Source organism: Bombina bombina, chromosome 4 (assembly GCF_027579735.1).
Source record: "Bombina bombina isolate aBomBom1 chromosome 4, aBomBom1.pri, whole genome shotgun sequence".
In the NCBI taxonomy this organism is placed as follows: Eukaryota; Metazoa; Chordata; class Amphibia; order Anura; family Bombinatoridae; genus Bombina; species Bombina bombina.
This window is the reverse complement of record NC_069502.1, coordinates 436,543,021-436,561,074: the sequence shown is the minus strand read 5'-3', so window position 1 is coordinate 436,561,074 and position 18,054 is coordinate 436,543,021. Positions and strand designations below refer to the sequence as shown.

Here is an 18,054-nt window from a genome sequence, read left to right as displayed (position 1 = left end):
AAGTTCGCAACACCGCCTTATCCTGATGAAAAATCAGAAAAGGAGACTCACAAGAAAGAGCAGATAATTCAGAAACTCTTCTGGCAGAAGAGATGGCCAAAAGGAACAAAACTTTCCAAGAAAGTAATTTAATGTCCAATGAATGCATAGGTTCAAACGGAGGAGCTTGAAGAGCCCCCAGAACCAAATTCAAACTCCAAGGAGGAGAAATTGACTTAATGACAGGTTTTATACGAACCAAAGCTTGTACAAAACAATGAATATCAGGAAGAATAGCAATCTTTCTGTGAAAAAGAACAGAAAGAGCAGAGATTTGTCCTTTCAAGGAACTTGCAGACAAACCTTTATCTAAACCATCCTGAAGAAACTGTAAAATTCTCGGAATTCTAAAAGAATGGCAAGAAAAATGATGAGAAATACACCAAGAAATATAAGTCTTCCAGACTCTATAATATATCTCTCTAGATACAGATTTACGAGCCTGTAACATAGTATTAATCACAGCGTCAGAGAAACCTCTTTGACGAAGAGTCAAGCGTTCAATCTCCATACCTTTAAATTTAAGGATTTCAGATCCTGATGGAAAAAAGGACCTTGTGACAGAAGGTCTGGTCTTAACGGAAGAGTCCACGGTTGGCAAGAGGCCATCCGGACAAGATCCGCATACCAAAACCTGTGAGGCCATGCCGGAGCTACCAGCAGAACAAACGAGCATTCCTTCCGAATCTTGGAGATTACTCTTGGAAGAAGAACTAGAGGCGGAAAGATATAGGCAGGATGATACTTCCAAGGAAGTGATAATGCATCCACTGCCTCCGCCTGAGGATCCCGGGATCTGGACAGATACCTGGGAAGTTTCTTGTTTAGATGGGACGCCATCAAATCTATTTCTGGAAGTTCCCACATTTGAACAATCTGAAGAAATACCTCTGGGTGAAGAGACCATTCGCCCGGATGCAACGTTTGGCGACTGAGATAATCCGCTTCCCAATTGTCTACACCTGGGATATGAACCGCAGAGATTAGACAGGAGCTGGATTCCGCCCAAACCAAAATTCGAGATACTTCTTTCATAGCCAGAGGACTGTGAGTTCCTCCTTGATGATTGATGTATGCCACAGTTGTGACATTGTCTGTCTGAAAACAAATGAACGATTCTCTCTTCAGAAGAGGCCAAAACTGAAGAGCTCTGAAAATTGCACGGAGTTCCAAAATATTGATCGGTAATCTCACCTCCTGAGATTCCCAAACTCCTTGGGCCGTCAGAGATCCCCACACAGCTCCCCAACCTGTGAGACTTGCATCTGTTGAAATTACAGTCCAGGTCGGAAGCACAAAAGAAGCCCCCTGAATTAAACGATGGTGATCTGTCCACCACGTTAGAGAGTGTCGAACAATAGGTTTTAAAGATATTAATTGAGATATCTTTGTGTAATCCTTGCACCATTGATTCAGCATACAAAGCTGAAGAGGTCGCATGTGAAAACGAGCAAAGGGGATCGCGTCCGATGCAGCAGTCATAAGACCTAGAATTTCCATGCATAAGGCTACCGAAGGGAATGATTGTGACTGAAGGTTTCGACAAGCTGCCATCAGTTTTAGACGCCTCTTGTCTGTTAAGGACAGAGTCATGGACACTGAATCTATTTGGAAACCCAGAAAGGTTACCCTTGTCTGAGGAATCAATGAACTGTTTGGTAAATTGATCCTCCAACCATGATCTTGAAGAAACAACACAAGTCGATTCGTATGAAATTCTGCTAAATGTAAAGACTGAGCAAGTACCAAGATATCGTCCAAATAAGGAAATACCACAATACCCTGTTCTCTGATTACAGACAGAAGGGCACCGAGAACCTTTGTAAAAATTCTTGGAGCTGTAGCAAGGCCAAACGGCAGAGCCACAAACTGGTAATGCTTGTCCAGAAAAGAGAATCTCAGGAACCGATAATGATCCGGATGAATCGGAATATGCAGATATGCATCCTGTAAATCTATTGTGGACATATAATTCCCTTGCTGAACAAAAGGCAAGATAGTCCTTACAGTTACCATCTTGAACGTTGGTATCCTTACATAACGATTCAATATTTTTAGATCCAGAACTGGTCTGAAGGAATTCTCCTTCTTTGGTACAATGAAGAGATTTGAATAAAACCCCATCCCCTGTTCCAGAACTGGAACTGGCACAATTACTCCAGTCAACTCTAGATCTGAAACACAATTCAGAAATGCTTGAGCTTTTACTGGATTTACTGGGATACGGGAAAGAAAAAATCTCTTTGCAGGAGGTCTCAACTTGAAACCAATTCTGTACCCTTCTGAAACAATGTTCTGAATCCAAAGATTGTGAACAGAAGTGATCCAAATTTCTTTGAAAAAACGTAACCTGCCCCCTACCAGCTGAGCTGGAATGAGGGCCGCACCTTCATGTGGACTTAGAAGCAGGCTTTGCCTTTCTGGCTGGCTTGGATTTATTCCAGATTGGAGATGGTTTCCAAACTGAAACTGCTCCTGAGGATGAAGGATCAGGTTTTTGTTCTTTGTTGAAACGAAAGGAACGAAAACGATTATTAGCTCTGTTTTTACCCTTAGATTTTTTATCCTGTGGTAAAAAAGTTCCTTTCCCGCCAGTAACAGTTGAAATAATAGAATCCAACTGAGAACCAAATAATTTGTTACCCTGGAAAGAAATGGAAAGTAGAGTTGATTTAGAAGCCATATCAGCATTCCAAGTCTTAAGCCATAAAGCTCTTCTAGCTAAAATAGCTAGAGACATAAACCTGACATCAACCCTGATAATATCAAAGATGGCATCACAGATAAAATTATTAGCATGCTGAAGAAGAATAATAATATCATGAGAATCATGATGTGTTACTTGTTGCGCTAAGGTTTCCAACCAAAAAGTTGAAGCTGCAGCAACATCAGCCAAAGATATAGCAGGTCTAAGAAGATTACCTGAACACAGATAAGCTTTTCTTAGAAAGGATTCAATTTTCCTATCTAAAGGATCCTTAAACGAAGTACCATCTGACGTAGGAATAGTAGTACGTTTAGCAAGGGTAGAAATAGCCCCATCAACCTTAGGGATTTTGTCCCAAAATTCTAATCTGTCAGACGGCACAGGATATAATTGCTTAAAACGTTTAGAAGGAGTAAATGAATTACCCAATTTATCCCATTCTTTGGAAATTACTGCAGAAATAGCATTAGGAACAGGAAAAACTTCTGGAATAACCACAGGAGATTTAAATACCTTATCCAAACGTTTAGAATTAGTATCAAGAGGACCAGAATCCTCTATTTCTAAAGCAATTAGAACTTCTTTAAGTAAAGAACGAATAAATTCCATTTTAAATAAATATGAAGATTTATCAGCATCAACCTCTGAGACAGAATCCTCTGAACCAGAAGAGTCATCAGAATCAGAATGATGATGTTCATTTAAAAATTCATCTGTAGGGAGAGAAGTTTTAAAAGATTTTTTACGTTTACTAGAAGGAGAAATAACAGACATAGCCTTCTTTATGGATTCAGAAACAAAATCTCTTATGTCATCAGGAACATTCTGCACCTTAGATGTTGAAGGAACTGCAACAGGCAATGGTACTTTACTAAAGGAAATATTATCTGCATTAACAAGTTTGTCATGACAATCAATACAAACAACAGCTGGAGGAATAGCTACCAAAAGTTTACAGCAGATACACTTAGCTTTGGTAGATCCAGCACTAGACAGCGATTTTCCTGTAGTATCTTCTGACTCAGATGCAACGTGAGACATCTTGCAATATGTAAGAGAAAAAACAACAACATATAAAGCAAAATTGATCAAATTCCTTAAATGACAGTTTCAGGAATGGGAAAAAATGCCAAAGAACAAGCTTCTAGCAACCAGAAGCAATGAAAAATGAGACTTAAATAATGTGGAGACAAAAGCGACGCCCATATTTTTTAGCGCCAAATAAGACGCCCACATTATTTGGCGCCTAAATGCTTTTTGGCGCCAAAAATGACGCCACATCCGGAACGCCGACATTTTTGGCGCAAAATAACGTCAAAAAATGACGCAACTTCCGGCGACACGTATGACGCCGGAAACGGAAAAGAATTTTTGCGCCAAAAAAGTCTGCGCCAAGAATTACGCAATAAAAAGAAGCATTTTCAGCCCCCGCAAGCCTAACAGCCCACAGGGAAAAAAGTCAAATTTTTGAAGGTAAGAAAAAATGATTAAATCAAATGCATTATCCCAAATATGAAACTGACTGTCTGAAAATAAGGAATGTTGAACATTCTGAGTCAAGGCAAATAAATGTTTGAATACATATATTTAGAACTTTATAAACAAAGTGCCCAACCATAGCTTAGAGTGTCACAGAAAATAAGATTTACTTACCCCAGGACACTCATCTACATGTTTGTAGAAAGCCAAACCAGTACTGAAACGAGAATCAGCAGAGGTAATGGTATATATAAGAGTATATCGTCGATCTGAAAAGGGAGGTAAGAGATGAATCTCTACGACCGATAACAGAGAACCTATGAAATAGACCCCTTAGAAGGAGATCACTGCATTCAAATAGGCAATACTCTCCTCACATCCCTCTGACATTCACTGCACGCTGAGAGGAAAACCGGGCTCCAACTTGCTGCGGAGCGCATATCAACGTAGAATCTAGCACAAACTTACTTCACCACCTCCATCGGAGGCAAAGTTTGTAAAACTGAATTGTGGGTGTGGTGAGGGGTGTATTTATAGGCATTTTGAGGTTTGGGAAACTTTGCCCCTCCTGGTAGGAATGTATATCCCATACGTCACTAGCTCATGGACTCTTGCTAATTACATGAAAGAAAAGTATGCAAAGAGGACCAAGTTGCTGCTTTGCAAATCTGATCAACCGAAGCTTCATTCCTAAACGCCCAGGAAGTAGAAACTGACCTAGTAGAATGAACTGTAATCCTTCGAGGCGGAATTTTACCCGACTCGACATAGGCATGATGAAATAAAGATTTCATCCAAGATGCCAAAGAAATGGCAGAAGCTTTCTGGCCTTTTCTAGAACCGGAAAAGATGACAAATAGATTAGAAGTCTTTCGGAAAGACTTAGTAGCTTAAACATAATAATACAAAGCTCTAACAGCATCCAAAGAATGCAATGATTTCTCCTTAGAATTCATAGGATTAGGACATAATGAAGGAACCACAATTTCTCTACTAATGTTGTTAGAATTCACAACCTTAGGTAAAAAATTCAAAAGAAGTTCGCAGCACCGCCTTATCCTGATGAAAAATCAGAAAAGGAGACTCACAAGAAAGAGCAGATAATTCAGAGACTCTTCTGGCAGAAGAAATGGCCAAAAGAAACAAAACTTTCCAAGAAAGTAATATAACGACCAAAGAATGCATGGGTTCAAAAGGAGGAGCTTGAAAAGCCCCCAGAACCAAATTCAAACTCCAAGGAGGAGAAATTGACTTAATGACAGGTTTTATACGAACCAAAGCTTGTACAAAACAATGAATATCAGGAAGATTAGTAATCCTTCTGTGAAAAAAGAACAGAAAGAGCAGAGATTTGTCCTTTCAAGGAACTTGCGGACAAACCTTTATCTAAACCATCCTGAAGAAACTGTAAAATTCTCGGTATTCAAAAAGAATGCCAAGAAAAAATGATGAGAAAGACACTAAGAAATATAAGTCTTCCAGACTCTATAATATATCTCTCTAGATACAGATTTACGAGCCTGTCACATAGTATTAATCACAGAGTCAGAGAAACCTTCTTTGACCAAGAATCAAGCGTTCAAACTCCATACCTTAAAATTTAAGGATTTGAGTTCCTGATGGAAAAAAGGACCTTGCGACAGAAAGTCTGGTCTTAACGGAAGAGTCCACAGCTGGCAAGAGGCCATCCGGACAAGATCCGCATACCAAAACCTGTGAGGCCATGCTGGAGCTACCAGCAGGACAAACGAGCATTCCTTTAGAATCTTGGAGAATACTCTTGGAAGAAGAACTAGAGAAGGAAAGATATAGGCAGGATGATACTTCCAAGGAAGTGATAATGTATCCACTGCTTCCGCCCGAGGATCCCGGGATCTGGACAGATACCAGGGAAGTTTCTTGTTTAGATGAGAAGCCATCAGATCTATTTCTGGGAGTTCCCACATTTGAACAATCTGAAGAAATACCTCTGGGTGAAGAGACCATTCGCCCGGATGCAACGTTTGGCGACTGAGATAATCCGCTTCCCAATTGTCTATACCTGGGATATGAACCGCAGAGATTAGACAGGAGCTGGATTCCGCCCAAACCAAAATTTGAGATACTTCTTTCATAGCCAGAGGACTGTGAGTCCCTCCTTGACTGAAGAGCTCTGAAAATTGCACGGAGTTCAAAAATATTGATCGGTAATCTCACCTCCTGAGATTCCCAAACCCCTTGTGCCGTCAGAGACCCCCACACAGCTCCCCAACCTGTAAGACTTGCATCTGTTGAGATTATAGTCCAGGTCGGAAGAACAAAGAAGCCCCCTGAACTAAACGATGGTGAACTGTCCACCATGTCAGAGAGTGTCGTATAATCGGTTCAAAGATATTAATTGAGATATCTTTGTGTAATCCCTGCACCACTGGTTCAGCATACAGAGCTGAAGAGGTCGCATGTGAAAACGAGCAAAGGAGATCGCATCCGATGCGGCAGTCCTAAGACCTAAAATTTCCATGCATAAGGCTACCAAAGGGAATGATTGTGACTGAAGGTTTTGACAAGCTGATATCAATGTTAAACTTCTCTTATCTGACAAGGACAGAGTCATAGACACTGAATCTATCTGGAAACCTAAAAAGGTTACCCTTGTCTGAGGAAACAATGAACTGATTGGTAAATTGATCCTCCAACCATGATCTTGAAGAAACAACACAAGTCGATTCGTATGAGATTCTGCGAAAATGTGAAGACTGAGCAAGTACCAAGATATCGTCCAAATAAGGAAATACCAAAACCCTGTTCTCTGATTACAGACAGAAGGGCACCGAGAACCTTTGAAAAAATTCTTGGAGCTGACGCTAGGCCAAACGGTAGAGCCACAAAACTGGTAATGCTTATCTAAAAAGAGAATCTCAGAAACTAAAAGTGATCTGGATGAATCGGAATATGCAGATATGCATCCTGTAAATCTATTGTAGACATATAATGCCCTTGCTAAACAAAAGGCAGGATAGTCCTACAGTTACCATCTTGAATGTTGGTATCCTTACATAACGATTCAATATTGATAGATCCGGAACTGGTCTGAAGGAATTGACCTTCTTTGGTACAATGAAGAGATAGAATAAAACCCCAGCCCCTGTTCCAGAACTGGAACTGGCATAATTACTCCAGCCAACTCTAGATCTGAAACACATTTCAGAAATGCTGAGCCTTTGCTGTGTTTACTGGGACACGGGAAAGAAAAAAATCTCTTTGCAGGAGGCCTTAACTTGAAGCCAATTCTGTACCTTTCTGAAACAATGTTCTGAAACCAGAGATTGTGAACGGAATTGATCCAAATTTCCTTGAAGAAAACGTAAACTGCCCCATACCAGCTGAGCTGGAATGAGGGCCGCACCTTCATGGGTATTTCGGAGCTGGCTATAGGATTCTATAAGGCTTGGATATATTCCAAACTGAAAATGGTTTCCAAACTGATACCGCTCCTGAGGATGAAGGATCAGGCTTTTGTTCCTTGTTGTGAGGAAAGGAACGAAAGTGATTATTAGACCTAAATTTACCTTAGATTTTTTATCCTTTGGTAAAAAAGTTCCCTTCCCTCCAGTAACAGTTGAGATAATAGAATCCAACTGAGAATCGAATAATTTATTACCCTGGAAAGAAAGGGAAAGCAAAGTTGACTTAGAAGACATATCAGCATTCCAAGTTTTAAGCCATAAAGCTTTTCTAGCTAAAATAGCTAGAGACATATACCTGACATCAACTCTAATGATATCAAAAGATGGTATCACAAATAAAATTATTAGCATGTTATAGAATAATAATAATGCTATAAAATTATGATCTGTTACTTGTTGCGCTAAAGCTTCTAACCAAAAAGTTGAAGCTGCAGCAACCTCCGCTAAAAATATAGCAGGTCTAAGAAGATTACCTGAACATAAGTAAGATTTCTCAGAAAGGATTCAATTTTCCTATCTAAAGGATCCTTAAATGAAGTACTATCTGCCATAGGAATAGTAGTACGTTTAGCAGGAATAGAGACAGCCCCATTAACCTTAGAGATTTTGTCCCAAAACTCTAATCTGTCAGATGGCACAGGATATAATTGCTTAAACGTTTAGGAGTAAATGAATTACCCAAATTATTCCATTCCCTGGAAATTACTTCAGAAATAGCATCAGGGAGAGAAAACACTTCTGGAATAACTACAGGAGATTTAAAAACCTTATTTAAACGTTTAGATTTAGTATCAAGAGGACCAGAATCCTCTATTTCTAATGCAATTAATACTTCTTTAAGTAAAGAACGAATAAATTCCATCTTGAACAAATACAAAGATTTATCAGCATCAACCTCTGAGACAGAAACCTCTGAACCAGAAGAACCATTATCAGTATCAGAATGATGATGTTCATTTAAAAATTCATCTGAAAAAAGAGAAGTTTTAAAAAACTTTTATGTATACTAGAAGGAGAAATAACAGACATAGCCTTCTTAATGGATTTAAAAAATAAAATCTCTTATGTTATCAGGAACACTCTGAAAATTAGATGTTGACGGAACAGCAACAGGTAATGTAACAGTACTAAAGGAAATTTTATCTGCATTAATAAGTTTGTCATGACATGCAATACAAACAACAGCTGGAGAAACAGATACCAAAAGTTTATAGCAGATACACTTAGCTTGGTAGCTCCAGCACTGGGCAGCGATTTTCCTGAAGTATCTTCTGACTCAGTTGCAACGTGGAACATCTTGCAATATGTAAAAGAAAAAACAACATATAAAGCAAAATTGATCAAATTCCTTAAATGACAGTTTCAGGAATGGGAAAAAAATGCCAGTGAACAAGCTTCTAGCAACCAGAAGCAATAAATAATTAGACTTAAATAATGTGGAGACAAAAATGACGCCCATATTTTTTAGCGCCAAAAAAGACGCCCACATTATTTGGCGCCTAAATGCTTTTGGCGCCAAAAATGACGCCACATCCGGAACGCCGACACTTTTGACGCAAAAAAAACGTCAAAAAATGACGCAACTTCCGGCGACACGTATGACGCCGGAAACAGAAAAAAAATTTTGCGCCAAAAAAGTCCGCGCCAAGAATGACGCAATAAAATGAAGCATTTTCAGCCCCCGCGAGCCTAACAGCCCACAGGGAAAAAGTCAAATTTTTTAAGGTAAGAAAAAATTATTGAAACAAATGCATTATCCCAAGTATGAAACTGACTGTCTGAAAATAAGGAATGTTGAACATCCTGAGTCAAGGCAAATAAATGTTTGAATACATATATTTAGAACTTTATAAAAAAGTGCCTAACCATAGCTTAGAGTATCACAGAAAATAAGCTTACTTACTTACCCCAGATCATTGCATTCAAATAGGCAATACTCTCCTCACATCCCTCTGACATTCACTGCACGCTGAGAGGAAAACCGGGCTCCAACCTGCTGCGGAGCGCATATCAACGTAGAATCTAGCACAAACTTACTTCACCACCTCATGGACTCTTGCTAATTACATGAAAGAAATATATATATATATATATATATATATATGTATATATATATATATACACACACACACACACAGTATATATACTGTATCTCTCTCTCTCTATATATATATACACACACACACATACTGTACATAAAGTACATAACTAGCATAACCATAGCTAAGTTTACATTATGTATATATTTACACATTTTTAAGAATTATTTTTTGGAATGAACTAACTGAATGACAGAACTGAGAGAATACTTCCAAATGACAGATGAAAGGTGAGTGGAAACTAAGCTGGAAACAGAGAGGCAGAAAGTGGGGAAAAAAGAATTATGTTTAAAACGACCACAAGACCTCCAAGTTACATCCCCAGTTAGGAATTATTCAAAACTACTTATGATCATGGACAGACATTGGAGTCATAAATTAAGTTTATATCAGAAAGCTCTCAATATGGATGTGAGCTAACCACGACTGATGTTACTGGCAATTACTATAATACTGGTGGGATATGGCTGAACTGCTGGATGGCAATTACTGGAATTCAGGGGGAATGACTTTGTGAGCGAGAAAATTATTAGAATGAAAAATAATTAATATTTAATTAAAAAAAAGAAGATGGCGGGGAGGAAGATAAACAGTGATGTAAGTCCTCCTAAAGGAATTAGGAAAACTACTACAAAGAGACAGGTAAAGGGAACAAAATAAATTAGATAGAATTTTTTTTTTTTAAGATTTTCTTTTTTATATACTTTATTCCACTATTTCAAGCCAAGACTATACCAACCTCTGCTGGCTTTAGAATGGAAGCATCTTCCTCTGAGCAGCGCACCGGATGGAAGGAGTTAAAAATACAATCTAGCTACGCAAGTTGAGCATTAATACGGAACGTGCGTAGGGAGATTGTAATTTAACTCTTCCTCTGTCGGTTTTCACTGATGTCCAGCCAGGCACTGTAGGGAGTTGCGATGCGACAGGGGTGATACCACTAGAGGAGATTAATTCCTGCTTGATGGTGTCAAGGACCATCAACATCTTCTCACGGACCACTGGTTGGCAACCGCTGCTCTAAAGGACACTGAATGAAGAAAACGGGAGGTTAAAGGAGGCGGACCCTATACTGAGGGCACCACAGCCTGCAGAACTTTTCTCCCAAAAGCTGCTTCCACCGAAGAAAAAATGTGAAATTTGTAAAATTTTGCAAAAGTATGTAAGGATGACCAGATTGCCGCCTTACAAATCTGCTCCATAGAAGTCTCATTCTTAAAGGCCCAAGAAGAGGCCACAGCTCTAGTCGAGTGAGCTGTAATCCTCTGAGGAGGTTTGTGCCCCGCTGTCTCATAAGCCAGGCGAATCATACTCCTCAACTAAAAGGATAGAGAAGTTGCAAAGGCCATCTGCGCCTTCCAGAATACACAACGAATAAGGATGACGTCTGTCTGAACTCCTTCGTGGCTTGAAGATAAAACTTCAAGGCCCGAACCACATCCAGATTATGAAGTAACCTCTCCTTTGAAGAGGATGGGTTAGGCACAAGGAAGGAACCACTATTTCCTGGTTAATGTTACGACTCGACACTACCTTGGGAAGAAATCCCAAACCAGTTCGCAGAACAGCTTTGTCAGCATGAAAAACCAATTAAGGAGGCTCAAATTGTAAGGCCGCCAACTCAGAGACTCTGCGTGCCGAAGAAATAGCCAATAACAACAGGACCTTCCATGAGAGAATCTTAATGTATGCATAGGCTCAAACACAGCCCTCTGCAAGACCGTAAGCACCAAATTTAAGCTCCAGGGAGGAGCCGGATTCCAGAAAACCGGTCTAATCCTAACCAAAGCCCGAACAAAGGACTGAATATCAGGAAGCTCTGCAAGCTTCTTGTGCAACAGTACCGATAAAGCTGAGATCTGTCCCCTTAGGGAACTGGCGGCAAGACCTTTATCCAGACTATCCTGGAGAAAAGCCAAAATCCTGGATACCTTGATCTTGTGCCAAAGCTATCCTCATTCCTCACACCAGGACAAGTAGGTCCTCCACACCTTGTGGTAGATGCGTTTAGTGACCGGCTTCCTGGCCTGGACGAGAGTGTCGATCACTCTCTCCGAAAAAACCTCTCTTGGCTAAGACTAGGCGTTCAATCCCCATGCAGTCAGCCTCAGAGAATCGAGATTTTGATGAAGAAAATGACCTTGAACCAGCAGGTCCTTGTGACAAGGTAAGCTCCACGGCGGATAAAACGACATTGCCACTAGATCCGCAAACCACGTACTCCGCGGCCACGACGAAGCAATCAGAATAGTCAAAGCTTGCTCCTGCTTAATGTGGGCAACCACTCGAGATAGAAGAGGCAACGGTGGAAATATGTAGATTAGGTTGAAGTCCCAGTTCCGCTTGGGGATCCCTGGATCAGACCCGTATCTGGGTAGCTTGCAATTGAGTTTGGACGCCATGAGATCTATTTCCGGTATCCCCCATCTGTTGCAGATCTCCGCAAACATCTCAGGGTGAAGAGACCATTCCCCTGGATGAAACATCTGTCTGCTCAGAAAATCCGCTTCCCAGCATCTACACTGGAATGTGGATTGTTGAGAGCGAATAATTGTGAGTCTCTGCCCATTTCAAAATCTGAGATACTTCCCTCATTGCTAGGGAGCTTCTCACCCCACCCCCCCTGGTGGTTTATATAAGCCACCAAGGTGATGTTGTCCGATTGGAATCTGATGAATTGGGATGACCCCAGAGGGGGCCAGGCTTTCAGAGCGTTGAAAATCGTTTGAAGTTCCAGAATGTTTAAAGGTAGGCTAGATTCCTCTCAAGTCCATCTGCCTTGTGCCCTTCTGGCACCCCAAACGGCTCCCCAACCTGATAGACTCACATCCGTGGTTTCAATCTCCCAGTATGGTCTCCGGAAAGAAGTCCCCTGGGACAAGTGGCCAAGGTGGGGTCCACCAAGACAGGGACTCCCTCACCGGTCTGTCCAGAGATATCTGTTGGAACAAGTCTGAATGATTGCTGTTCCATTGTCTCAACATGCACAGCTGCAGAGGTCTGAGATGAAACCTGGCAAATGGAATGACATCTATGCTGGATACCATGAGCTCAATTACCTCCACAGATGTCCTGGAGAATGTCTGCAGGGCTAGACAGTTGGATGCCAGCTTGCAACGTCTCTGGTCTTTCAGAAATATCTTCATCGCAGAAGAATCTATTATCGTACCCAGGAACTCCACCCTGTTGCTGGGGACCAATGAACTCTTCCCTTTGTTTATCTTCCACCCATGGGATCGAAGAAGAAGTAGGAGAGCTCTCGAATGATCCTCGGCCAGACAGTAGGATGGAGCCTGGACAAGGATATTGTCCAGATACGGAGCCACTGTGATTCCTCTGCTCTCGCTACTGCGAGAAGAGCTCCCAGAACCTTTGTAAAGACTTTTGGGGCCGTCGCCAGACCAAACAGAAGGGCTACAAACTGGAAGAGCTGGTCCCGAAAGGCGAACCTTAGGAATTTGAAATGATCCTTGTGGATTGGAACATGAAGGTAAGCATCCTTCAGGTCTATAGTCTCTTGAACCAGGGGCAGAATTGACCTGATCATCTCCATTTTGAACGATGGAACTGACAAAAACTTGTTTAGGGCCTTTAGGTCCAGAATTGGATGAAACATACCCTCCTTCTTTGGGACCATGAAAAGGTTTGAATAATACCCCAGACCTCTTTCTGCATGAGGAACTGGGACGATTACCCCGAGAGATGAGAGATCCCTCACACATCCCAGGAAGGCTTCTCTTTTTTCTGGTTTTGAAAAGATGTTTGACAGGAGGAACCTGCCTCTGGGCGGATACTACTTGAATCCTATCCTGTACCCCTGGGCGATGACCTCCAGGACCCAAGGGTCTGTATCATCTCCCCTCTAGGCTCCCGCAAAAAGAGATAGTGTGCCCCCTACCTGGTCCAAGGACGGGTCGGGGTCCGCCCCTTCATGCCGACTTTGACTTGGCAGGCTTCTTGTTCTGCTTGGACTTATTCCAAGAGTTAGCTGGCTTCCAAGATCCCTTGGACTGCACAGATTTTGCGGAAGGCTGCTGGCACTGAGATGTGTCTGCACGAAAGGGACAAAAAGTAGATCCCTTAGGTTTGGCTTTCTTATCCTGAGGTAAGAAGGTATCCTTGCCACCCATGACTGAAGATATAATAGAATCCAGGCCTGGGCCAAACAAAACCTTCTCCTTGAATGGAAGAGAAAGTAAGCGAGCCTTCAATGTCATGTCTGCAGACCATGATTTTAGCCACAGAGCCCTGCGTTTAACATTCAGAAGAATAATCTGCATGTTAGCATCACAAATGAATGAATGTGCTACCCTTAAGGCTTTGATTCGATCCAAAATCTCCTTGAGGGGAGTCTCCACCTTGACCATTGCTGCTAGTGCGTCACAGCAATAGGTAGCCGCCCCAGCCACCGCAGCGACAGCCGCCACCGGTGGGAAAACGAACCCCGTCAGTTGGAACATCTTCCGCAACATGGACTCCATCTTTTTATCCATGGGTTCCTTAAAAGAGGAGCTATCCTCATGTGGAATGGTCATTCTCTTAGCAAGTGTGGAGATAGCACCATCCACCTTAGGGACGGTTCCCTACAGTTCAAGCTGCACATCTAGAACAGGGAAAAGCTTCTTAAAAGAAGACAAGGGAGAAAAGGGCAAACCTAGTTTCTCCCATTCATTCTTAATAATGTTCACCATTTTGATAGCAATCGGGAAGGCCTGGGGCACTACCCTGTTCTCATAAACCCTATCCAATTTAGGGATCAAAGGTTCCTCCGGTAGCTTCGGTTTCGGAACCTCCAGCGTAGCAAGCACTTCCTTCAGCAGGAAACGCAAATACTCTATTTTAAATCTGAAATCTGGTTCCTCCATGGACGGAGGCCTAGAAGTAGCCGATTTCGCCTCAGAAGCGACATACTCCGATAAGTCGGAATTGTCCTCCTCCGCGGATAATCTGTCCAAGATATCCAGCGGAGTCGAAGACCCCTGAGACTGATAGTTGTTCCGTACCTTCCGCTTGCACTTAGTAAAACGAGGCATCACATTTATGGCCGCAGAGACCGCTGTCTGCAATTGATCGGCAAAAGCTGGAGGTCAAAAGGTGCCCTGGGAACTGCTTGTGCAATCGGAGATGTTTGGGGAACGTACCTCACGGGACAGAGAACCCTCAGAGGTGGACGGCTCAGTAGTACTAAATACCTTATTCTTTTTGGAAGTAGTAATATTGTCATAACATGTGGAACAGAGCTGTAACGGCGGTTCCACCAGAACCTCCTCACAGTATACACAGTTAGTGGGTTTATCCTCCAACATATCAGAGTCCTCCATAGCTTGCACCTTTATTACGGACTTGATTATTGATTAAATGGCACCTTTATATCCCAGTGGCCGGGGTACTCACCACCTCCTATGACCCGGTCTACAAGAAACAGCTTTCGTCTCCTCCGAACACTGATTGAGAAAGAGGAAGTTACTGAGGCCACACCCGGTCACATGGAGTGCCATGCAGGACCACCCCTGCACTGAGCGAGAGACGCGCCAAAAAAGCCCACCTCAATCTCTCTCTAACTGTTCCACACTGACAGAGCCTCATCTCACACAAGTGCAGCAAAAAACACAATAAACATTATTATGTATATTAAAATCCCCCCTGTTCCATAACCCCCTTCTGAGGGCATTACCCTAGATTCTATACAGATAAAAGGAGTCACACTGTGACCCTGACTTCTTGCATTATCACATATATATATATATATATATATATATAATGAAACGATCTTACCAGAATCAACGCCGTGGAACAGGAACACTTCCCTTCAAGAAAATGTGATAATAAGAGTAAATTAGAAAGTTGCTTAAAATTTCATGATCTATCTGAATCACGAAAGAAAAAATTTGGGTTCAGTGTCCCTTTAAGGAGCTGTTAATATGAGTCGGGATGGTTTCGCAGGAGAACTCACCCTGCATCTCCAGACTCAAACTTTCACCCATGCTCTCACTGAGAGGCTGACAGGACTACTTAAAACTCCAGTCCCATTGCGGAGAGTACTACCCTTCATAAGAGACTACTCCGAATCTTCCAACACTTCTCTGCCAACCTCCTATGACGAAAGGCAAAGAATGACTGGGGGATGAGGGAAGTGGGGGAGGTATTTAAAGGGACAGTCAACACCCGAAATAACTTTATTCCATACCTTCGATCCTCCAAAGACGATGCGCCTGCACCGCATCCCATTTTAAACACCTCTAGTGTTATGCAAGTAATCGGCCAAAACATATACATTTTTCTAATAGAGATATGGCAGCCAAACTCCATGACATAGTAGGTTTCAGTTTAATTGAATCAGCCAATCAGAATAAAATCCTTGGCTGGATTCTTAACTTGCGCTCACGCTTGCACTTCTGATTTCGGCTTGAAAACTGAAAGAACTTAAAATGTGCATGCGTCAATGGTTCATACATGAACGAGCATTGCATTTAGTAAAGAAGGGGACGAAGGAGGAGGGGGCAGAGCTTGGCGGCCATATCTCTATTAGAAAAACGTATGTGATTTGGACGATTACTTGTATAATGTTAGAGGTGTTGAAAATGGGATGCAGTGCAGGCACATTGTCTTTGGCTGATCAAAGGTATGGGATAAAGTTTTTTCGGGTGTTGACTGTCCCTTTAAGCCTTTGGCTGGGGTGTCTGACTCCTCCTGGTGGCCAGGTTCTTATTTCCCACAAGTGATGAATGAAGCAGTGGACTCTCCTCCCCTTTAGATGGAAAACACGGTTTCAAGTTAAAAAAACAATAACAGGTATTTTTATGAAGGTATGTGCAAGGCTGCACCAAAAATAATAATAAATATCACTTTGGAGGCTGGTATCATTTTTTTTCATGGCCTTGAGATGCAAGGAGACATCTAGGTAATTGGACTGTATATCACTAGCATAATATAATAGAGTTTCAATAATTGGAACTGTTTGTTATTGGAATCAGTCTGGGACAGATTTTTGGTTTGGACAGTTATCTTCTACTTTAATGAAAAAATAATAGCATTAAAAAATCAGCAGTGGTGTGTGATTGCTCTATAGGTTGAGTAAAAAGAAGGGAACCATGTGGGGGGTTTATATTTCAGGCTCTATGAAATGTAATGCTGATAGCATGATGTATTTCCTGTGTAGCAAATCTCTCAACTGGGATTAACAGCTTCCGCTGCCAAATAGACCTGCAGCTGGATCATTCCATCCGTCTCCCGAATGCTGTCCTTAGAAAGGAAATCCTAGGACAACTGCTGACACTTGTACAGTATGTTTGTCACCAGCCCGACCCAGCAATGAGCACGAATGGACATGTGATATTGTGAGTGGGTGGGTTCTATTTTCAGAATAATCCCAGACCAAAAAAATCCCTGCAGACAGAAGACCAAAGATTTAGGCAATGTTTAGGGAGTGTAAGATTAACATCTTCACAGCTGAACTCTCTCCTTCAAATGTAAAATAAGAACTCTGCATAAAGAAACACATCATATGTTGCTGACTTTGTTTTATTTATGCTATTAAACCCCCTCCTTCATATTTATCATTATTATTTAAATATTGAATTGACATTTTTTTAACGTAACATATGGTACTGTAAAATGTATTCAGAAACGGATATTCTTGTTTTGATATTTGTTTTTGATGAGATGTATTATTCTTCACCAATAGAGCTGGGGTAGCTGTCCTTAACAGCCATGGAAGCTGAGTTGTGCATAATCAGGCACTTTGTGATGATTTTCAAATTAGTTTCCAAAGCTTTAATTTAATCTTGTTTTATAGAAAATGTTATTTAATGTGCTACTTCATGTGGTCTGGACTGCTTTAACAAGGCTGTGACAATGAGCTTATAAAAAACAAATGGATTTGTGGAGTCTTTAGAAAACAGCACTTTGTACTGGTGTACTACAGCACAGGAGGGTTTTTTAGAATACAAATGAAAGGAGTTAAAACTGTACAGGAGAAATATTACCCACAACCTTTTAATAAACATTTAAAGAGTTGTTAAAGATACACTAAAGTCAACTATCATGACTCAGATTACTGCATGCAATAAAAAAAACACCTTTCCAATTTACTTTCATTATCAAATTATGTATTCTTCTTATATGTACACTTTCTGAGGCAACAGCTCCAACTCAGCAGGTGCAAGAGTTTACAGTGTATATGTATACCAGTATATCATTGGCTGATGGCTGTCACATGGTACAGGGAAAGGGAAGGAAATTTAGAAATTTGTCAGAAAAAAAAATCTAATGCTAATTTGAAAGG

The 18,054-nt window shown here is 41.3% G+C and overlaps 1 protein-coding gene across 1 annotated transcript in view; it reads right to left on the bottom strand.

Moving 5' to 3' along the window:
- TNK2 (tyrosine kinase non receptor 2) overlaps positions 1-18,054 on the bottom strand; it is a 555,703-nt gene that overhangs the window by 109,144 nt on the left and 428,505 nt on the right. The window lies entirely within an intron of this gene.